The sequence below is a fragment of the Gallus gallus genome, chromosome 13, assembly GCF_016699485.2.
Source record: "Gallus gallus isolate bGalGal1 chromosome 13, bGalGal1.mat.broiler.GRCg7b, whole genome shotgun sequence".
Lineage (NCBI taxonomy): Eukaryota > Metazoa > Chordata > Aves > Galliformes > Phasianidae > Gallus > Gallus gallus.
In genome coordinates, this window is record NC_052544.1 from 7,412,458 (window position 1) to 7,436,219 (window position 23,762).

General features: G+C 44.6%; 1 long non-coding RNA gene and 1 other non-coding gene across 8 annotated transcripts in view; both read right to left on the reverse strand.

Moving 5' to 3' along the window:
* Positions 1-16,963, reverse strand: part of LOC121106732 — a 41,881-nt gene extending 24,918 nt beyond the window's left edge. For 2 of the 7 annotated variants that reach the window (XR_005839595.2, XR_005839596.2), the window contains exons 1-5: positions 15,673-16,963; positions 10,964-14,991; positions 7,767-7,841; positions 1,736-5,555; positions 163-356 (exon numbers count right to left, since the gene is read on the reverse strand). This is a non-coding gene — a long non-coding RNA (uncharacterized LOC121106732). Of the gene's footprint in view, positions 1-162; positions 357-378; positions 5,556-7,766; positions 7,842-10,963; positions 14,992-15,672 lie in introns of those variants that run through there. The other 5 variants (XR_005839598.2, XR_005839592.2, XR_005839597.2 and 2 more) reach the window with 5 other exon arrangements.
* On the reverse strand, positions 5,373-5,471 carry MIR146A (microRNA 146a). The gene has a single exon (NR_031459.1). It is a non-coding gene; the product is annotated as a microRNA 146a (primary transcript).
* Positions 16,964-23,762: the final 6,799 nt, after the last annotated feature.

Sequence of the window (23,762 nt, forward strand, 5' to 3'; positions counted from 1 at the left end):
GCCCAGCCATGTGTGAGCGTCCCCTGGAAGTTTGTGCCTCTGTGAAGAATTGTTGAACAATCACTGAGGTGCTTAATAGGCTAACTGCTAGCGCATCTATTTGCTTCTCCCGGAGCAGGCAGACACCTGAAAAGTGCATTGGCAAAGGGCTAAATAAATTACCTGGGTTATTTACTGCGGAAAGGCAAAGGCTGGCAATGCTCCAGCCCGGCCAGCCCCATCCAAACATGGCTGTGCCCTTCCACCTGCCATTGCAGACGGCCATCTGCTAGCAAGGGCGGGAGGCCGGGGAGGAGCAGGCAGTGGGGAAGTGCCCCAGGCTGTGGGCTCTCAAGGGTTAAAGCAACCAGAGGAATCTGAAACAAAAACAAAGAGAAGACCAATTAACGAATAAATAAATAAATAAAAATAGAGCTAAGCAGCAGCTCTCGCAACAACAAAAAAAAAGCAGTTCCAAAATTAATGAGATTTTGATAACCTCCTTTAAAAATTGAATATTTCCATTTTAAAATGCACAAAGACTAAAATCTTCATAAATATCCTATTAAGAAACTTCTGCGGCTGTTTCAGGGTTCCAATTGAAATACGGTGCATGGAGGTTGCCATAGCGACAAGGCAATTTTTAAATAACTGTTTTTCATCAGAGCAGCTGCAGCATCGTGCAGAAAGGAGGGTGAAGTGGGGAAGCTGGAAGGAGTCCGACCAACTTCAAGCTCCTAATCAAGCGGCTCCGAGATCTTCACAAACACAGGCTGGGAACTTTTAATACGCTTTCTGCTTTTTTTTTTTTTATTATTTAAGAAAATATTGCCCTTTGTTACTTGGCAGCAGCCCAGCAAATGCTGTCGGCGCTGCATGAAATCTCAGTCAGGAGAAGAGCTTTGTTTTCATGCTGGAAAAGATAAAAGTTTCCACTGTTGAAGCCCTGCCATGCTGAATCCTGGAGCCGTGGCCTCAGGTCTTCTTCGGGGGCTCTCGTTGTGACCCGGCTGATTGGCAGCAATGTGCCCCAAAGCGCCTCGTGTGCCACAGGTATCCTTATCCACAGCCCTCCCATGCTGAGAACACAGAAAGGTGGAGATGAGAAAAACACAGGAAGCTGTCAAATGTTAACAGGATGATTTGGAAGTGGGAGTGGTTTAGGTGGTCCTTCTTGCTGTGGGGTTCATCGTTTGGCTCTCTTGCAAAGCCTCTCACAGGCAGGAAGAGGCAGAGCAACTTTCTGAGCAGCAGTGCAGCCAAAAAATGGACATCTCTGCACTGTTCAGAGGCGGATGGGCTGTGAAGAGCACTGATGGCCCCCTTTACACTAATGCTTTTCAGCAAGTGATATTAACGATGGCAAAATTCCTAGAAAACTTCAGATAGATTCATTCTGTGTCCTCAGCCAAGTATGTCCCCGTGTCTCAGTCTATAAAATGAGAATAAATAAAGAATAAAACTTCTCACAGGAGTGCAAGGAGACTCAAGCCCCATAATAATTGAATTGCTATCTATAGGAAGTAGAAATGCATGGCTGTTTGTTTTTTTTTCTAAACAGCAGATTAATGGCCGCTATTTAATATGTTCTTGTGAACCTGCATGGATCGTCACAGTGGCAACTGTCCTTACACAGCCTGCTTCATCTGTCTGCGAACTGCTCCTGGGAGGTATGGGCTGTACTGCACAGCATGGGGCTGTGCCTGCACATGCGTGGGGCAGAGCTGGAGGTTCACAGGTCAGAGCAGATATGTACCTGTAGAGACAAATCTGTAGCACAGCTTATGTTTATTTCAAATCTGATTCAGAAGTTTCCTTCTTGTCTCGAAATGAAGTAGCTGCCTCTCCCAGTGATTACCTGTGCTTGTTCCGGTGTGTATAGGAGGCAGCTGACAATGAAATGTTGGGAATATGAAAGAAAGAAAAACGACGGTAAGGAGAGTTTTAAAAAGTTTGGGGGAAAAAAGTTAGTAGAAGTGGAAGTCAAAAATTCTATCTCTTTGGGTTCTTTTAACAAATTACATTATTTGACCAATCCATGTATTATCTGTAAATGCTGAGGCAGTGTCAATTGTATTTTTAGCAAAGAAAAGGAAGAAAAAGTGAAACAAATCTGTCCTCTTGCTCGAAACCAGGCACTTAATGGCAGCCGGAGGCATCTCGGTGCCCTAGCAGCTTTCAGCTGCCTGTGCCCATTGCTCCTCCCCAGCTCGGCTGCAAGCATACAGAAAATGGAAAGCAAGGATGGCTACCAGAGAGACAGCCTAGCAAATATTTTTCAGAGTAACATCAATCCAATGTAAACTGAAAGGGCATCTCCTTACCAGTGCAAAAATAGGCTGGTAGAGATACCAGTGAGCAGAGCTTTCTGTACTTGAGAACATGCATGCTGTCAAAGGGTGAGGACTTCCAGGCTGTCTGGAGCCAGCAGCTTTTCTTATGTAGGCCTTTCTTTTTTAAAAAAAATAAAGAAACAGAAGATAAAAAGGGCACAACCTGCTGTATGGTGGGGCTGCCAGGAAAACAGATTGTGAGTCACTGAAAGCTGCTGACCTTAGCCAGCGCATTGCGACTCCATGGCTTTCAAGCCCTGCTGTTTCCTTCCCAAGGCAGACGAGAGGCTTGTCAAAGCTGTAGTTTCCATATATACACATGCACAGTCATGCACACATTAAAGCGCTATTTCTCTCAGCTGTGCAGACATCAGGATTACTGAACCTGACATAAACTCATCATTTTCCTGGAAGCAAAAAGGGCTGCTAGCCAAAAAAGGATGAGCTGTACTTGGCAGCAGCTAGCTTGTCTTGGGGTACCAAAGGGTAGCAAGCACAGAGCTTTCTGCAGAGCAGTGTGCGATGTGCAGTCACTCTTTTGAAAGGGCCTGAGATCATTTGCTGAGCAGAAACACCGGTCTGCAGCCAGCACTCACCCTTCTCCCACCAGCATCCACCAGGCAAGGCACGCACAGTATCAAGAAGGAAGGCAGAGGCTGTTCATGGTGTGGGAGGCAGCAAAGGGGAGCAGTGGTTGATCAGCAAATGGGGATAGACCCTCAGCCAAGGGAGGAGAGGCTCAGTGGGACTCTGGGGCACGCTCCTGCCAGCAGCCAAAGGAGGTGCTTGTTGTCATTTATTTGTTGGGAATGAAAAGCAGAAAGCCAGAACTGAAATACAGCTGGCACTCAGTGGAACTCAGGGTTGTTGTCCCATTCTAAGGGTCAGGACTCAGCTTATTTATCTGTAAAATGTGGGTGGTTGTGCTGCTCTGCCACAGCTGTGCCAGGAGGACTCAGCCCATTGCTTTACCTGAACAAAATGCACAGGCTGAGATCTGTGAATAAGCACCAGAATGTGGCATAAATCAGCTAGAAAAAGATAGAGAGAGGGGTAATATTTTCTAGCAAATGCTTTACTTGGCCCAAAATTGAGTTTCAAGTTTACAGCAGCAACGAATACAGCTGAATTCACCTGAATGACTCTGTAAAGAGAAAAAAAAAATTACAATGACAAATCAACATTTCACTCTGAAATTAAACAGGAGGAGGCCTGAATTAAAGAGGTCAGTTTCATAAGCCTGGATACAGGAGAAGCTGAGAGAATTTGGGTATCATATCAACCAGCACTTCGCATACCTGGGGGCACACTGGGAATCGCAGCACAGGTCCTGGGCATGCTGGGGTGCCTGAGCATTGCCTGGCTCAGACTGCAGAGGGGTCTGTGTGTGTACTGCAAGGCTGTGCAGGTAGGCAGGCAGAAGGCACGTTGGTTTGAAGCCACGTGTTAAAAATAATTTTAATTCTGCAGGAGTGCTCTTGAAAGATTAACCGGGCGGTTTAAAGAAAAGATCCCAGGAGTATCCAGAAAGAGAATGCTGTGTCATGTTGGGCAAGGGAGGATCAAAAGGACTACAGGAGCCCACAGCAAAGGAAGAGCACACAGAGTGGTCAGCACAGAGGGCTGGAGGGCAGGCTGGATTTAAGAGCTGACTAGAAATTCCAGTACTTCCAGCTAGACACCAGCAGTACTATTGTTAGTTCACAACTTATGGTAAATTGCTGAGCAAAACCAGCGTTACAAACACTGTGCTTTAGGGATAGGACTGCAAAACTGCCGTACCAAAGGCTATCTTGATTTCATCCGTGGCCTTGTGAGGCTGCCATCACACACACATCCCCTGTGCTGCCTCAGTGCCTGCAGGCTGGACTTTGCCCCAGAGGTGGCTGCTGCAGCCCTGCCAGCAGATGCCCGCCTCGGGCATTCTGTGCAGCTGCTACCTCACTCTCTTCTTTTGCAGATTTTGCTAACTCTCACCTCCAATTTAATTCCCTCTCTTTGACAGGGTGTACAGCAGAAATGAAACTTCAGAATTTCGCTTTCGTTTGTGTATGTTTCTCCTTCTTCTTGTTTAATGGATATCTCCCAGCAGGAGCTGGTGGGACTGGTGAGTCCTTCCAAGATCCGTCGTCTCACAACTGGGCAGCATGATATGTTTCAGACAGCCACAAAGAAACCCTTCAAACCCTGGAATAAAATTTATATGAAAAGCACATCGGTACAAAGGTACATCTGTATCCACAGGCAACAGTGATTACATCTGATTATTTTTAGTGTAAATACATTTTCAGAATAAAAGGCACACAGCAGCTTTAAACTACTTAGCTGAACACGCTCCTCCTGCACCTGTGGGATTTTAATATTCCTGTGCTTTTAACAGCATTGCACCACAGGGATGAGATCAGTGACTGATCCATTTTACTGAGTTTGAAAAATGTAATTTAGGAAGGGTTATTATTGCAGGAATGAAGTAGAAATCTCGTTGGTAATTATACCTCTTTACATGTTTGAAGACCATAAATTTTATTTTCCTGACGCCTGAAAGAAAATAAACTTTAACACAGATCTTCCAAGGAAGAAACACAAACTTTTTCAGCCCACAACTTGAATGGGTCCACCTCAAGGGGGCCAAAAAAGAGCAAACAGTAGCTGTGCAGCAGTGATCCCAGACAGGAGGCTGCAGCAGACCAACAGTGGGTAGACTTGGCAGGGCTGGGGTGTTGCTGGTCCCATGTGGGAGCAGAGCCACATTCAGCAGCACCACACAATTTTTGGGAAGCATAAGTCAGTCAGCATCATCTCAGCACTTGATATGTAACTTCGATAAAACTGAGAGGAGAGTTGAATTAACCAGCGAGCAGCAATGCAGGGACAGACTATCAGCCACGGAGAGGTTCAATCACTGCGCAGCTACTCGACATGAGAGAGCCTGGTCTTTGCAGTGAAACCTCCCTGTCAGAGTGATTCACATCAGTTATTCTTTCTCTTTCCTATTTGCTGCTATCAGAATCCGGAAGAGTCAGCGCATGATCAAGTGCTTCTTTGATCTCCCGTGTATGTGAAGACAGAAATATCCAAGCTGAAGAACTGAGCCCCATGGGTCTGACAAAGGATTCAATTACAACCCATGGAATTCAGTTCTCAAAGCTGAGGATACACGACATTCGTTTCAAGGCCGTTCTGATGTGCAGCAGTATCTCATCCTCTGCTCTCTCTCCCCGGTGCTTGGCTTTCCTCCAGGTGCTGTAAAACAGAAGAGGGAAATCTTCACTGCAGCCAAAGCAACTCTATCCAGACCATAGGTCAGATGCAAAATAATGGCTTGAGGACATATATATTGAGAAACAGGCTATTTTATGTTTTCTTTTGGCACAGAGGAGGCCACATTCATAGCCAGAAGGTGTCCTAACACATAGCAGAATCGCTGGTAATAAAAAATGAAATTTATAGCTAAGGAGTATAAACAATACAACACTCAGCACTTTCAAGGAAGCCTTTGTTTGAGAATTTCATAGGGATAAGTTATACATTTCCTTCTTTTTCTTCTCTCTTTTTTTTTATAAAGTAAGAAAGCACAGAGGTAAAATTTTCCAGAGTCATACAGCAATCTAATACTTCCAGATGCTCCAAAGAAGGAAATCCAGCACTGGTACAACCCTCCAGCCATCAGAGCCTGGGTGGCAGAAAGGCAAGCAGGAGCCATCCGTGCCGTGGCTGCACTGCTGTGTTGTGGCACAGCCTGGTCTGATGTGACAGTCTCATCCCAGGGTGACAGCCTTACCCCAGGACAGCAGCTTTGAGCTACAGATAAAGTGCTGCTCAAGTGCACTGATGATCAAAGCTGGCATCTCAGCCAGGAAACACCTCATCATTACTGTACAAATGTAAGAGATGTCACTGGTGTCATCAAGCTTCACACCCCAAACTTAGAATTTTTGAGGAGAAACAGATTGGATAAGATGTTGGATGATGCGCTCATCCCTTCAAAGCCACTAAATGAGACACTGCGTCTGCACAGCACTGCACGCAATCTGTGGTGTCCCCGTTAAAAAGAAAAGTTTCAGATTTATTTGGAACAGTTTAAGCCTATTTCTTTATGCTCCAGATGAGATGTCTCGGAAAGTCTCTTCAGGATCAGTGTAAAGAAATATTTGCTCTGAGGTAAAATATTTGGAGGTTGAAGGGGTTCAGATTAAATCATTCACTTTACCCTCACAAACAAAATTTAGGTAAAAGTATTTAATAGCGAGGTTGAAAGAGAACGAATTATTTTGTTCTAGTGCTGGTTTTCTTAAATTATAAATAAGCATATATTTATGAAATGTAGAAACAAAATGTTAGAAGTTTAAGGAGTTTATAGGTTGTCCCCTGAGAGAGTAATTTGATTCCGAGCTGAAAAATATTTCCAAATTTCCAATAAAAATGTCCAATTCATTCTAATCACCCCCAAAAGGCTGCCCAGTGGTGGCAGGAATCTGACCCTCCCAGCAGAGCCCATTGGTGACTGCCATTGTGCCACGCATTGTGCCACACCATGTGCCACAGCACATTGGTGACTGCCACGCAATGGCCGGGGCTTTGCATGGATGTCAAAGCTTGTTCTCCGGACAGCCTGTCCTGCAGCAATCAGCAACAGCTTTTTCAAACCATTTCAACTAGAAACAGCTCTGAGCTTCGTTTCTAAAACCTTCACTATGAGTGATCAACAAACACCTGAACAGAGTGAAATGAGTGATTTTGCAAACACCCTGTGCCACTTTTGCAGCTGACGGAGCAGCACCCGCAGCCCAGTCGGCAGAGCCCCAGCGCAGTGCTTGGCACAGCACCCTGCATCTTGGCTGCTGCAGCATCCCACAGCGTGCCTGTGGCTTTACTGCTGTAATTGTTTTCTTAGGCTATTAAGCCAGTCATCCAAACAGCAGAATTTTAAAATACTCTTCTTGAACAGTTTCTCTTGCAAAGCAAGTGTCTTGTGGTACCCTCAGACCAGTTCAGTCCCCCCAGTTAGGCTGCTGGTTTTGTGAGACATCTACTACAGAGAGAAAAAACAAATGAGCACAAGCAGCTTCTTGTTAAGATCCTCAAATAACAGGCAAATTTTCCTTTGAAAGAGGCTATCACAGCAGTCTTATTTGATAGCAGGAGAGGGAATGGTCTTAAGTTACACCAGGGGAAGTTCAGGTTGAATATTAGGAAAAACTTCTCCAAAAGAGTGGTCAGGCACTGGAATGGGCTGCGGGGGAGAGGGGGTGCAGTCACCATCCCTGGAGGTGTTCAAGAACCATGGAGATGGGGCACTCAGGAACATGGTTTAGTGGACAGTGTTGGTGGTGGGTGGATGGTTGAACCTGATAATCTTAGAGTTTTTTTCCAACCTCAGTGATTCTATGACTCTGTAATTCAATACATTCTGCTTGTTTGGTCTTTCTAATTGGTCACTGGAGCACGGCTTACCAAGGAGATCTTTGCTGATGTAAAGTAAGATATCTGTCTGCAGCCCAGCCCTGCTGTGGCAGTGACTCTCCAAGTCTAAAATATGAAAAAAATTGAACAGTGATCAATGAAAACACGATATGGTAAAATAGAGAAAGAGCCAAAAAGAATAAAGCATGGAAGTGCCTCTGCAACAGACTCCAGGCCCCGCATTCAGAGCACAGAGTCGATAGGTGTGCCCTGGAGGCACCCAGAGCAGGGGGACATCTGATTTGGACGCTCGTTTGCATTCCTCTAACCAATCAGACACTCTAAAGACAAGGAAGAACATCACAACCCCCTCCTCAGTGCTCAGTAAATGGATCTGAGGTAGCTGCAAGCAAGCTGACCTGTCCCACTGTTCTGCCCAAAGGACATCCCATCTGGGTTCTCCACCAGCACAGCCACTGTCTAACTTAAATTCCTAAACTGCCAGTATGGATGGGTGCATAGCTTCATAATCCCAGTCATGTTCAAGGTAAGTTGACTTTAGAGGTTTTTTTAACTACATAGGAGAGAAGGTCAAACTCTCTCTCAGTTTGCCTGCTGCATTTAGTGTCGTCACAGCCCATTCGTTCTCTTTCACCTTAAAAACACACATTGCCAGTGTCAGACACATTCTGCTTTGACCCAATATCAACTTCACACATGGCATCCTCTGTCATATGGGTGTCATTCGTGGAGTGTCCCCCAGCCTCTGAGAACTCATTTGCTCAAGAATTAAATTCATGCACTTGCAAACAAGAAGAAAGCCCATAGAATTACATTGTTCTACCACTGCAAGAGCAGTAAGGAGGTGAGCCTCTCAACAGACCGTAAGTCCACTTATTGAAGCAACATTATTTTTTCCTATTCCATCAGGGTCACTTAGTACCTCACAGCTTGGAGGTCTTATTGCACTAGAAATAACTATCCCTATAGGACAGGCACTTAATAGGCAATCATCATATAAAGTTTTACTGCTACACCAAAAGGCGAATCTTTTTAGAGTGATTAAGTAATGTTAAGTGCCTGAAGACTATTCTTCCATAAGTTTCCTTTTGAATTAAATATGTTTCAAAAGGAAATGAACATAATGATCCTAAAGCTATCAAGTTAATGGATTGTGTAAAACTTCGGCGTTTTCCTTACCATCCCCTATTTTTATTCTCCATGTTGCCGTTAGTACCTTTCTTGCTAATACAACATCTACATTTGTCTGCACATACACCAAAGAGTGAGATTTTAATGCTTCTTAACCAGTCAATGATGTACTGCAGCTCCGTGTGAATCCAGATACGTTTTAAATGAGCTCATCGTGCGTGATAATTAATTAACACTGGTGGGGAACTTGAAATAAAAATATGAATATGGTCACATTTCATTAAGAGCATAATGCATCTTCCTCACCCTTATTGAGTTAAATACATTTTCCCCCCATAGCTGGTGGGAAAACACATATCCCACAGCTACGCTGCCATCTGGCTGGATGAAGCAAGAGGGCAGAGCAGAAGAAGGAGGCACTGAGGCAGCAGGACGGGCAGCACAGCAGCTGGGCCCTTGCGATGCTGAGCAGCTCTGCTCCCATCACATACGCCAACACAGAGCTGCTCTGCGTATAAATGTAAGGATCAGCAAGGAGGTCCTGACGCAGTGCTTGGACACAAGGCAAACACTGCCTGTATCTTAGCACACTGTCATTTTTTGTTAATCCGTTTTGGTAAAGCAAATATCCATGTTTGCAGACAAACATTTCTGTGCTTACACGCAGAGAAGCTGCAACTCTTCCCTAGTTTTGTAAAAATCGTATTCAGCACTGCAAAATCCAACAGCAAACCTCCAGTGCAATCACAAAGAAAAAGCTTTGCACTTGAACTGCACTCTGCTCTACCAGTTCCATCAGACAGACACCTGGGCGCTAAGCACGCCCTGCTCCAGCATCGCTCCCTGGGCTCCCAGTGTCAAACAAGGAACTGCCCGCAAGGATTCCTCCTCCTGAACCCTTCAAATGCATCAAGCCAGCGATGCCTTCAGCCCAGGAAGAACGCGTTGACTTTTGTAGTCCTCCCCCCACTGAACAAAAAAAGAGCTTTAAAAAAAATAAATCCTATTTTTTTAAACTTGTCTTTGAAACAAACAATCTCACATCTTGTGATGAATCGGTATTAGTGTCCCCCCCCCACGCCCCCCCTTCATGTTTTGCTCTTGGCAGAAGCAGCTGCGTTTGTTCCCAAACTGCTTTCTGAAACTCCCAGTTACTTTCTGGATGCATTTCTAATTTCAGGCGGTAGCTGTGTTTCTGCTGCCAATGCCCATGTCACGAATAACAAACATGCAATTTCCTCCCCTGTAGAATTATTCCACTCTGCTTATCTGGAGGTTCAGTTCTGTTGTCTCCATTTTAATCACATTTTCCAACAACACATTACTTTGTGCAACAGACCATTTTCCTTTGCGAAAGATCAAAATCATTGCATATTCCATTTCATTTCTTGACCTAAAACTGACAGTTTTTGCATTGCGCTGCTAATTTAATTTAAAGAAAAAGTACGTGGCAAAATGTATCAATTGATATCTGAAACATATTACACCTCAGCTGCATGCATGAACACCGTAGGCGTTTAAAACAATCATATGGAAAATCATAGCATGAAAAACCTGTTTCAGAGCTTTAAAACCTTCTTGCCATCGGTAATAATTATAAAAGCCTCCTAAAGCAAGTACTTTTAGTAATCTCTATAGCGCATAGTTAGAGTACGGTTATACTACAGCACAGTTTCAGTTACACTTAAAAGAAGCCACAATAGGTCACAGCTCTCCAAACACGACTCCAGCACGTTTTTGTACTGAAAAATGCAGACATGCATGCACTCCGTATTTCTTCCTATGCACTCTCAGATGACAGAAGGGAACACAGCGCAGGGAATGTAAACAGTATAAAGCATGCATCTTGCACACACGGACACAAATGTAGTAACAACTGCCTTGACAGTGCCCAGATGTTGCAAGGAGCAGTGGGGACAGCCAGGAAGCCCATTCTCATTGTGCTAATGAGGGTAATGAGAGCTGAGAAGTTAAAAGCCCTTGCAAAGCTGTGAAACTCCAACCCTATTTATTCCTTATCATTTCACTGATACATTTTACATCCTAGCGGCAAAACGTTTCATGTCAGTGACTAGCCGTGTCAGGAAAAGGCCTACCTCGTGTATGGAGCCGGTCCCAGATCCAGCAGCGCTTCCTCCCTTGGCTCAGATATCCAACCAGGCATGTGCTGCAGATGCTGGGTGCAAGGCACGTGCTGCGTCCCAACACGTGGCACTATGGACTGCTCACCCAAACCAGTTCCTGATGCACATAGTGGAACCAAGCACCAGAAAAGTCTGGTCCGGCCATACATGTCAGATACAATCTAAACAACCAGCAACATAGGGAGAGGTGGGTAAAGCAAACAGGAGAGAGTAGATGGCCATTCCTTGCTCCCTTTCAATTTCCACATTTTTAAGAACTCAAAAGAACTGGCATTGTTCCATCTGTGGCAATGGCACAGGTACTTACAAGTCTTTGTCCCTGTGCAGCTGCTGTGCTCTGTATCACTAACCCAAAATGATTAGGCTCTGCATAAATAGTTGAAAAACAGGCAAACATTAACTTAAAGTTTTAATTAACTAAAATGTTTTTGTAATTATTGCATTATTTAAAAAAGGAATGCCATGATCACTCAGCAAGGATTTCATTCTTTTTTATATTAGGCTATTATTATTCAATTATTTATTATAATAAACAATTGTAATGTTAGAAATCCATTAGAAGCCGGAGATATTTTTTCTTCAGACAGGTTCAGTATCTAAATACTTGAAATATAAAAGCTGGAGTTGAAATCTGGAAAGGGGAATTGGAATCAAAGACCTTTAAACATCCCTTCAAACTCCAGTGATCCTACGATTCCAGAAGAGATGGCTGTATTTATACTCTAACAATACTGCAGCTACTGAAAATAAGCTGTGAAGAGCAAGCACACTTTCAGTTCATAGATAGCCCATTTCAACATTAATTCACTGAAATCAACTACAATTAAAATTAGAATAATGAAACAGCTCAAGTGCAGTGCAAACTGGCCGTAGTTATGCAGAGACCGGCACACAGCAGCGAATGCAACAGCCCGAGAGCTCTGGCTCATGACCAGGTGCAGGCGTGACAGCGCCGGGAGCTGGATGGGTGTTACACAGCCCGTGGGCTGCAGCCCACTGTTTGCTGTCGGACGCCAGAACCTGCTCTATGCACGAGCTCATTTAGAAGATACAAACCACATGTCTGCTCCATTTGGCAGAGAAGCACCAGTGCTGGCAGACGGAGCCGGGAGCCGCTCTCTGGATGCTGCCAGTGAGCGCCTGCAGGTGCAGACGGCTCCTTGTTGTGCGTGGGAAATGGTCCAGCCACGGCTTTTCCAAGAAGGCCCCATTAGAGAAGGCTGAGAAGCGCTGATGCAGACAGCCTGCGGGGAGCCAGCCTGCCTTCCACCAGGATACGCTCACCACGATGTTAAATCTGGCTCCCCTTGAGCTCACCGGGGCTGATTTTAAAGAAAATAGTTCTAGGTGCCATTCAGATTCAACATGACCAACTCTCGAACATTTAATCAAATGTATTAACTGCTACAAATGATTACAGTGAAAAGTAAAGACATTCTTTGATTTCTACACAGACTTTTGACATGACATTGCTCAAGTTGCCGGTGAGGACTTGGCTATCCAGCATGCACTACAGAATCCAAGCTTTGAAATAGTTTTCTGCAGCTCTCTGTTTTCCATACTTTTCCTTACTGAATCCCCCCACAAAGACCACAGGCAGTCACTGACACACTTGAAACCTCTGTCCTGCCAAAGAGTCCCCACCGCAGCCTCATCCCATGGCTCCAGGAGCTCCAGGCTCTGCTGCCCAAGGGAAGCGCTCAGCCCCAATGGAAGCTGCGATGGAGCACAGGCATCTGAAACACTGCAGGAGAGAGTAGCTGCAGCCTTTCATGTTAGGGAATTGGGTCAAAAATCTTCCAGAAAATCTATTTCAATAATGAAAGCTGACTTTTCTCCTCCTTTTTTTTTTTTTTTTCTTTCCCTGATTATGGGAAAAGGTGGATTATATATTTAATCTGACCAATAAAAGCACAGAAAAGGGTACGTTTTTCTTATCAAAAATAATTCCCTTTTTTAATCATCATTTCCCACAGAAAATGAATGCTCAGTATTCTGCCAGATTAACATAGCTGAAATACAGCTGGTCCTGACAATGGTATGGACTTTTGGCTGTGGCAATTAGCCATGTTTTCCTCTACTAATCAAAAAAAAAAAAAGAAGAAAGAAAGGAAAAGGAAAATGCCATTTGGTGGAACCTGGAGTGACTTTTGTTCTTTTCTGAACAATAAATAAATAAGCAAATAATTTGAGCTGCACTAGAACGTATTTCTTGGCCTAAAACAAAATACTTCGTTTCTTCTTTGCTGTCATTATTGCTGCATAAAAACGATAAGAAGAACATGAAAATGAAAAAAAGCACTTTCAAAGAAAGAATTAGGATTTAATTCTACAAATGTCAAAATATTTTTTTGATGGTTTACCCAGTACTATTTGCACCACTCCATTCAGCTCTGTCAATAATTTCAGTTCATTCGAAACAGCATTTTTTAGCGAACAAACTGTTCAGAAAAAGGAAGAGTAAGAGAAACTGTCTGATTAGGTGGAGAAAGAGAGGGATGGGAGCTGCCTTATTCTGCAGGCTCCAGAAGCCCGTCTCCACACCTGCAAAAGCTTGGAAATTTCATCAAGAAAACCTGCGGTGCTTCCTCTGTCCCTCTTCTTCCATACTATAAAACAAACTTTTGGATGCCCAGATAAGCTCAGAGCACGCAAAGGAAGAAATAAACCTGCAAAAGAGTAAAGGATTAATGTGAAAGAAAGCAAGGTGTAGCCAGCTAAACCCTCCGGCTGCAGTCAAACACTGCATTTTCAAAATCAGTGGCATTTGATGGAGAGAAAAAAAAATACTTACATCAACTAGCTCATGCCATCTCCCTGTTTAAACGGTTGTTAAAATACACATTTAAAATAAAAATGAATATACATAAGTCATAATGCAAGGAAAATATGGATGCACATAACGATAACATCACCCCTTCTTTCTGTACTGCCATTGGATTCAGAATAAAGTCATAACAACACTGCAATGACCATAGCAAAATTCCTGCCCAGTGAAGAGAAGCGTTAGAAAATGTGCAGCTTCCCTGACAAACGTTATTTAAAAGTCATTCTAAATTTCTCATAACTTCAGCATAAATATGACTCAAAATGACTTAAAGGACTTGATCTTGATTCCGCTGCTGTTTACAAAATGTAAATCCATCGGAGCTGTCAGAATTATGCTCGTTTAAAGCTGGAGGAATTGAGGAAGAATTTGGCTTTTTGATTCAATCTTTAATGTGCAGTTCACCCCTCGCATATACAAGGCACACTGACTCGCAGGCAGAAGATAAACATGTAATAAATCAGCTTACTTTTTTTTCAGCTCTTACTCACAGTGGAATCCCCAAAATTCATTTTATTTTATCTTTTTCCCACTCTTCAGCTTTTTCTCTTTCATTTTCCTTCCTCCTCTTCAATCACCAAAGGTTTGCTTGTCTCATTTTCTATTTTACATCACTCCGCTTTGTTCTCTACAATGGAAAGACAGACAAGCAGAAAGAAAGGCGGACAGACAGACAGATAGCACAGAGAGATCCAGCCAGTCCGAGGCAATAACTCCGGACACCCACATTCTGGAGGAGCCGTTGCTCTCTCAAAAACTTTTTATCTTTATAAAGGGAAGGGAATCAAGACTCATTTGCATAAGGGTTCATTCCATCTCTTCAGCTCACATGTTTATAGCTCTGGAAAGTCCCTTTCTGATTCCCTGCTTGATAAGGAGCCAGGAAGGTAAGCAGCAGCAGGGAGAGGTGAGAACTGTTTTGCTGACCTTGCAAGCAGGGCTTAAGTGCAGTACTCCATTCTCCACGCTCGGAGGACCCAGCTGAAAGATTTGGGTGCTCTTTATCCCTTGGACTTCAAGACTCGGACTGTGCTTGTAGAGCTAAAGATTCAAGTTGGAGAAACCCCCACTCTTGCACAGGAGGAAGCTCTGGTCAGGCGCTCAATACTTCAGCTTCCTGTCTGTACACTCCGCGGTCTAATCTGGGGAAATCCTGAAAACATTATCAGATGCCTGATAAGCTCCTTAGCTTTCAAGTACATAGTGATTCAGTTTCGGTCAAAACCTCATTTGAATACCGTTTTAAAATCTAAATAAAAAGTGAGACCCTAACAGAGAAGAGATTAGACTTGTAGTCTAACATCACTGGTATCCAAAATAACGCGAGTGGCATTAAAAACTGGCATAAACAAACCTACTCTTCCATACCTGCATCAAGATGCTCAGTGTGTGTAATTCAAACTTATTAAAACAGGCTGGAATTACACGTCTGGTTAACTAAATGCCTTCATTTATCCACAGACAGCGCAGCAGAAGCAGCAGCACGGATTGCTTACCCCATCCCAATGCTGCTCACCATTGACTCGAGACAGATTGCTTCTGAGAGAGGGATTACTTGAAACTCCAGTGCCCACTCATCCTACAAGCCTCACTGGCAAAACTGGCAAGTGTGGCAATGTTTGCTTTGTTCAATGTAGACACTCATTTACCAGGCATTAGATGGATATTTCCAAACTCTTTCCCAGCCTCTCATCGCAGGGTAGCAGCACAAATCCTGTAGAGGCATGCTCTGCTCTCTGATGTGTAGATTTAGCCCTGGAAGATTAAACTTCCACCACCATAGTCTGAAAGCCCAATACTTTCCATTTCAGACTGACATTGAATCAGGACTCACCAAAGGGGATCACTCCTGCTCCACTGCCACCTTCATCCCAGCCTGGCCAGGCAGCTTCTTGAGGACATATTCTGGGAAGTAATCCTTCACAGACAAGTTTTGAAGAGCTTGGAGAAACCCAGTCTGCCTACAGGTCTAGAGGGAACTGGGAACACTTTCCTAGGTATTGCAGGTCTGCAGGCGCTCCAGGCTTACTTCTCTTCCCCCTCTCTGACCATAAAGTATATCGAATGCTTTTCATGAGAGCTCTGATGTTTGCACTCACCCTAAGGGTTACCACAAAAACTGAGCTCATGTATGGACCAGTTACTTTGGAGAAGAGGAAAAATTGAGAGGGTATTTGTTGTTAATAACCACATTCCTCTGAGTCTGTACAAAGGTTCAGATCGTCCATACTCAAAGCAAAAGTTTGTATCATCTTTTTTTTCATCCCAAGGTCTAGTTTACAGATTCCTAACTTGGCAAATGCACAAAATACAGTTCACAGGAGCAGAGACTTCAGACACAGAACTACTCACTATTTTAATAGCCCTATTGAAATAAATAACAACAGTAAGTATCACTGGCAGGCACATCCATTGACTCTGAGTGCAGATCCAAATGTAAAATATCCCAATGTTTCAAAAGCATATGGAACTGAGATTTTATCTTTCAGCAGCAAGAAATACCCAGTGCAGTCAAAGAAAATTCCATGTCTGAGCTCTCAGGCACTGCCTTGAGCTTTCTGGTGGTTGATGCTTGTCAAATTTGGGTATGAAAAGGAAAGGCCCTGATAGGACTTACCAATAGTGAAGCTTGAATGAACTTGCACAAGTCTTTGCACAGGAGGGAACAGTTATATTTCAAGCTGAAATTCAGCAGCATTTGCAGTGCTTGCTGGTGCAACTTATGTCACATATCCCCCCCCTTAGTCCCACGTTTAAAAACCTCCTCGTAAGCAACACTGAACTAAATTCATCTGTTTCCTGCAAACCAACACACTCTTGCTGGTTTGGGTAATCTCAGGTAGGGATTATCCCCATTTCTCGGGTGACAAGAGGTAAGTTTCACTATGCGTTTGTCAGCTGAATAACCTAAAATAGAAAGTAGCTCAAAAGCAGCAGAGAGACCTACAGGGAGATAATGGCACCTCCTCAGTCCACTTTCCAAGCAAGAAGGAAAATATGACCAGTAAAGCCTAAACACTTACATAGGCTGTCAGAAAGGAAAGGTGGCAGGACAGGCTCTCCAGTTCGCTTTGTGAAGCTAAAGCAGAGGCTAAAGGAAAAAACCTATATGGTGGCAGAAAGAGAAGATATATAAACTGTGCATCATTCTCAACAGCTGACACTAGTCGGGATGGTTACTATCATCCTCACATCTCATCTGGAAAGTTTTGACTAGCAGAATTTGTTTTTTGACAGGAAGTCTAGACCTCACCCTAATTCAGTGGCTGGAATTTCTTGAGGCAATATTATGTCAAACCAGACAAGATAACAATACAGCCCTGAGTGCAACGTTCTCAGAAACACAATATGTAGACAAGCAGTACTTTGTAAAGGCACCAAATCACAGCCCAGGTTCTGCTGTCAGCACCACCTGGCAGTTTCAGCTTTTTTGCTTTATTTATTGCTGTTCTCTGTATTCTTTACAAATACAAAGGGCTGATTTTCTTCTTTCGCTGGGGAGGAATGTGCTCTCAGAAGGGACGGTCTCTCATGAGTAAAGCCATTTAAGCAAAAGCTTTACAGCAGTATGAAATATGAAGGCATCAGAGATAAATGAGATCCATATATAAGTATCTTTCACAAAAACTGTCTTCAGAAAGCACAGTAGACATACAGACATTTCTTGCATAATTTCATAAATCTTCCATTCCTGCTTACAGCATTTCTCTGTGACAAATAGTGAGATGAAACCATACATTATAAATTCCAAGAGGAGCTGAAGCTCGTTCCCATTCAAAACTATGGCAAAATCCATGCTACTTGTGAAGAAGCTAGAATTCCTCCCTCAGTATGTCAAAAGCAATCTTTTGCTTATCTTAATTTCAAAGATGAGTTCCGTGGGTCTTTTTTTCTGCTGTGTGGAGCCTTAAACATACATATAGATATATGTTCTTTTTTACTTTTTTGTTTCTAGGTATCAGATTTCTTTAAGTTGAATTGACAGTTAAGTTTTGTGCACTCTCCTACTGACTTCTGTCTCATGGCTTTAATATCCAGTGCAGCCATATGATTCAAAAGAGATTAGGCTGATAAGGAAACCTGGGAAATTCTTCCTAAAACATGAAATTTCACATGTTAAGAGAGATATATCACAAACCAGATAAGCTTTATTTTGCACAGTGATGGATATATAAGCTAAGAGACAGTGCTCCCAACTCGTGTGAGCAGCAAAGGGCCATGGGAACATAATTGGAAGAGCAGAGGGGAGCAGTAGGAGCAGCCCTTCTGGCCCATGCAGACTGCAGAAGTTAGAGGGCTCTGCTGGCAGACAGGGCTCACAAAGAAGGGGGAATGTGCCAAGACAGGAGAGCTGAAGCTGCCCTCCGTGACATTCTTTTCTATACTGGGAAGCGTTCCCAGTAGGAAATGCCTGCAGAGATTCACACAGAAGCACCATTAACCTCCCCCACAGAGCCTGTTTGTGTACGTGAGTGCACATACATGCCCATATTTCTTGTCCTAAAGGAAAAACTTTGTTCTATAGCTGCACAGAAGGCTCCGGTATCAGCAGAGCAGCCCTGCAGTTGTGTTCAGTGTCCCCCATGACATCCACTGTATCCACACTAGATTCTTGAACCCTGCCAGAGTAATCCCACTCTGATTTATCATTCTCTTAGCCATTTTGCTATGAGTGGCTTTTCTGTCTAAGAAGGCAAGATCCTGAGTGGTTGATTACCACACAGAGAGAGCCCCACAGTCGCACTGCGGCCCTGGCCTGCCACCCTGCCACAATGCCTGGTGAGCATAGGTCCTACGTACACCTCAGCTCCTGACAGGAGGCTCCCACTGAGAGCAACGCCACGTTTCGGTGTGCAAAAAAAGAACTGCTGCTGCCCTACCAGCCAGCTGGGCCAAAAAGAAATGATGCAAAGCAGTATGAGGCAGTAGAGTACAGTTTCTGTAACCAGCTTCATACATGACTTCACTAGATGCTTTGCAGTCAGAAGTCAAAAACAGGAAGGTTTCAAATGAGTTATGAAGGCAGGAAGTGAGTCAGCCCCGAGCAGGGGGACAACAAACAGCAATCCCTTCCACTGCCTCAGACACAGCCACCCGAGCCAGGCAAACCGGCCTGGGACCAGGGACCACCAGAGGGGAAGGAATCGACAGTTGTCCTTCTCCTTGCACGAGCAGGCTGACCACCAGCCACCCTCAGGCCCACCACCAGGCACCCTCAGGCCCACCACCAGGCACCCGCAGGCCCACCCCCTGGCCAGGGGCCCCACGCTCCTGTGTGCTCCACTGAGGAGAGGTGGCTCAGAAAACTGCTCTGGAGTCTCCCTGCTGGCACTGAGATTTCAGTGCTTCTCAAGCATTTTGAAACTTGAGCACAGGCTTCTCACACATTCAGATGAGTACTGTGCTCTTGGAAATAGAAACGCCGACACCTCCCCCTCGGCTGCCATCCCACTCTGCCTGAATCTCAGAGAAACTGCTCTGAAAACATTGTCACGTTGGCCTCCATAGAACAAGGAGGCCCGGGAACATCTCAGCAGGCTGAGGCATAAGCCAGGCTCTATCTGCTTGCCTAGAAACAGATGCTTATCACGGAATTCATCTGGAATAATCAGAAGAGCTGTAAGCCCTTTGTGCGACCACAGCTGAGCAGCGTTATGGCAGGAGATCTGACGAACTGCAGTTTGGGGATAGGTGCAGAAGAGGCCCAAGTCCTTTTGTAGGTGTACCTGCAGGCACACAAGCTACAATTAAAAATAGAACCTGGGTTCTGAAGTCACACAGACAGGTTTGAAAAATATACTTGAGATAGTTGACAGTATTGCCTTTCACACAAAAGTGTTGCATTCCCAGTTGCAGCATCAAGAAAGAACATCCAGCACTAAAGGCCGGGCAGTCACACAAGCACCCACACATGATGTTAGTAACAAATTCCCACCAGCTTTTGCAGACTCCCAAACAGGACAAAATAGGTGAAGTATTGGCTGTGAGTGCATCAGGTTCCTACTACGTTAGACTGTGTTTCAAGCACAGTGTTGAAGCTGTCAGGAGGATGTGTCATTTTCCTACTCTGTGTATCAATCAGAAAGATGCTTATTTCAGCTAAAAAATGAAAACAAAAAAGTAAGAATGTAGAAGAACTGACAGAACTGGCTCAGTTACAGTGCTAGCAAAGGCCCTTGCCTCTCTGCTTCTTCCACCCGAGAATAATCTTCTACAAAGCAGCAAGCTGCTGTATCAAAAGGCTTAAAGTGACAGCATGGTCATATACAGCGGAGTGAGGAGCCAGGAGACAGACAAGTACAACATGAGCATCCTCAAGGTGAGTAGACTTCAGTACCAAGCATTTCCAGATCCTTGCTAGTTTCAAAAGACACTTAACGTAAGACTCGGGAAGATGAGCATGGAAGAACAACACCTCTGAAGAGGGTTTACAAACACTGCAAGAAATTGCAGAGAACTCCTTATCTGGAAGGAGAAAAAAAAGTAGTTGGGGTTAGACTGGGTAGAAGGTAAAAAAGTAAAGGCCAGCATCTGGTTGCAACTTGCAGGCTTTGAACATTTTCCAGTGGAATAATTATTCATAGAAAAGTGCTGTGCTGTTCAAATCAAATATTTCCCACAGGAATGTTTCCATTTTCGTTTTATTTATTTATTTATATGCTTATTTATTTATTTATTTATTTATTTAAGGTCCAAATGCTTCTGGAACCAGGGAACATTGCATCAACAAAATGATGTTTCATTTCTAACTTTTACAGGGTAAGATTTTGTAAGCCAGGTTTGGAATTGGAGTCTTTATTTCATAAAAAAATGAGACATTTAATCTGACGATTTAAAATACCTAAAAGGAACTTAAGTTCCTTCACAAAATCCAGGAGATAAAGTATAACAGGCTCTTCCAAGCAAAGCATCGTGCAGCTGCTGAAGGCAAAAGATACGTGGCTGCCTACATACAGAACAGTGGTGCTGGCTGTTTTGTCAAGGCTTGTGTATTTTTAAAAAATAAGGGGATGGAGAGGACCAGACAGTATCTAAACAGCTGCAGGAACAAAACTTTATGAACAAAGCTTTCAAGCGGGAAAGGAGTGAACAGCAAAGAAACCATCACTCACTGTTGGATACTCAATATGTTTAGGCCAATAGAGCTCCACTGCAAGTAAAAAGAAACCATCAGAAAGAATCACAATTTGTTTCTCCTGCAAGAAGTTTCCAAGCAGCAGGCAGGGAGAAGCTCACTTCTGGCTAATCAGATGGTGGTGCTATCGTGTGGAATAAAATGGAAAACCATTTGAACTAGTAAATACTGGCAGCACCTTCTATTTGATTATGTATTTCATTAAGGAACAAGAGGATAGCTTATCTTAACATTATATTAATTTATTGATCCCTGAAGCTGGAATGTTTTTGCTCAGCAGGCTTACGGAAAACAGAAGCCAAACAATAACTGATTCAAGCTGTACCTCTTCCTCCTCATTGCAGCACTGAGTCATAGAGCGTTTGCAGAACATAAACTGGAACAAAGCCAAGAAATAGATGTTCCTGGTGAGAAAAAAGTTCAGCTGAAAGCCAACATCCCCTGATGGGGACATCCTGGCACAGAGGCTGTTTGTGCCTGCTGAGATTTGCCATAAGCCATAGCCCATCCCTCTGAAGACCCTTGATTCACCAGCACAAAGAGTAGCAGCTTTATTGCTGTCCTGCAGGAGTATTCAGTGCTGCTCTTGAGATCCATCAGGGACCTGGTGACCACACAGACTTCCTGCACCTGCCCAAGGTCCCTCAGAGGGAAGGCTGGCCACATTATTTACCCTGCAGGCTGAAGAACTGCACATTGCTCAGGGGAGCAGCAAAGGTCTGTGGGGCCCCGCAGTTGGGATTCCCCTGCAGCAGCCCCAGGGACATCCCTCACTGCAGGGGCAGGCACAGGGTGGTTTTATTTCTCTGTGGACAGCTGGGAGTTTACCAGAGAAGGAAGAACAGGATGACTTTCGGTTCAGCTCCCTGGGAGCTTAGCAGCTTACTCTCCCTGAGGCACAGCTCATCCCTCCATCCTCTGAGGTGCACACTCAGACCACAGAGCTGGAAAGAACCACTGCAGGGAACGTGAACATTTCCAGGCATTTTTACTTAAGCCCACCGACACCCCTTATCCAGCTGGCTGTTTAAAGAAGGTTAATAGCAACATCATGCTTGGATATCAAGGAAAAAAAAAAAAAGAGCATCAGTGACAGAGAGGAGTCACAGCAGTACTAAAAGGCACTCAGCTGATGCACAACAGCCATGCTGGTATCGTTCACAATGAAAGATGGGGGGCTTTTTTGAAGAAAGGGTGGACCTCCGCCCTCTGGGAAGACAAAGGTCTGTAATTTGGGATCAGAGACACTTCTCCTCATCAGGATCCACGTCACATGCACAGACGGTTGCAGTTACAGAAAGAAATCACAGTGGAAGCCTTGCTGAGATCTGTCCCTGTGTAAAGCGTGCTGAGCAGCAGTGGGTGCAGAAGCCATAGGCAGAGGCTCTGCCCCCTCTGCCTCTCTCAGCACCGATCCCTGCGGTGCAGGGAGCCTCAGGGCTGGAGCCCATCGACACAGCCCCACAGCAGCAGGAATTGATGAAAAATTTGCTCGAGTCCCTCGTTTTCTGACAGCTGGTAACAGGGGCTCCCTCTTGTGGCCCAGCTCGCCAAAGACAGGAAAGAGGCGCCTGCCAGATGCGTTAGGAAGTTCTTCGCTGTTCCCCGTCCCCGCCGCCTGCCCCAAACCTCGGCTCACTCCAAAGACGCTGCTTCTTACTGCTGACTCCTTTAGCTCCCTTCACCGCCCTCCTCCTACCAAGCTGTCAGCCACATCCTTACCCTCTTGTATTTTCACAGCACCAACTCCGATGCTCTCAGATGCTGTCATTGAGGTCTCTGACTCCTTCTGCAGCCATACTGTGTGCTCGCTCATACCATATTCACAGTAATAACGTCCTCTATCACAGGTAGAATGTGTTATCCTCAAGTAACATGTAGCACATCATCAGCACTTTGTCCTCATCCTTCAAAGCTTCCGCCCCAGAGCAGCTGCTTCCCCAACAGGACATGGGGCTGCCTGCACCAACCCTTGGACGGCCCCTGGCTGTCAGCATGGCAATACCCAATTCTGCCTCCCACAGCATGAAGCTCAGACGTGCCTGATGGCTTTCGCACCGTGCCTGCAATACCAAAACAGAGAACTGACTGATTTTTAACCTGCAGTAGTTAAAGGGGGAAGGCAGCAGGAAAACAGCATCCTCCATAAGTACTGATTGGTTGCACCTCAACCAGAGACGTGGCAGACACCAGCAGTGCTCTCCTCTGGCACTCACAGCCACCAAGGGGTGAAAAGGCCAGACAGTACAGGCTCCAGAGTAAGAAAGAGGAGCCAAAGGAACACTTCATATAGCATGTGAGGCTCAACAGGTCTAAAGCCGGGCAGAAGGATGCTGGATGTGCCTTCACAAGCTGCAGTCAGCCCCTTCTGACAGCAGCACAGCTGTAGCCCCAGGCACTTTTGATACTCCTGCTTTCAGCCAGTGCTCTCAGAGTTTTGCTCATGGAAATTTAATCTGAATTGGGAAAGAGCAGAAGACTCAGGATGCGGTCTCTAGAAAGCACCAGAGCAAATTCCAAGGGCTGCTGAGCACCCACGTGAAGGCAGCGCAGGCCTGAGGCTGCATTGCTGAGCATGCACCACAGATGTCATTTTTAATCATGCTGGTGATTTACTTCTGGGTTATTGGGCAGAAAAAAAAAAAAAATGAGGTCAAATCTATCTTCAGAATCTGCCCCATCCATGCTTTTACATCTTCTGCAGGACTTTGTCTCAAGCTTCTCACCACACAGCTCAGAACGATCCTTTTATCAAGAGGACTCAGGATTAACTGTGAAACTGAAACCAA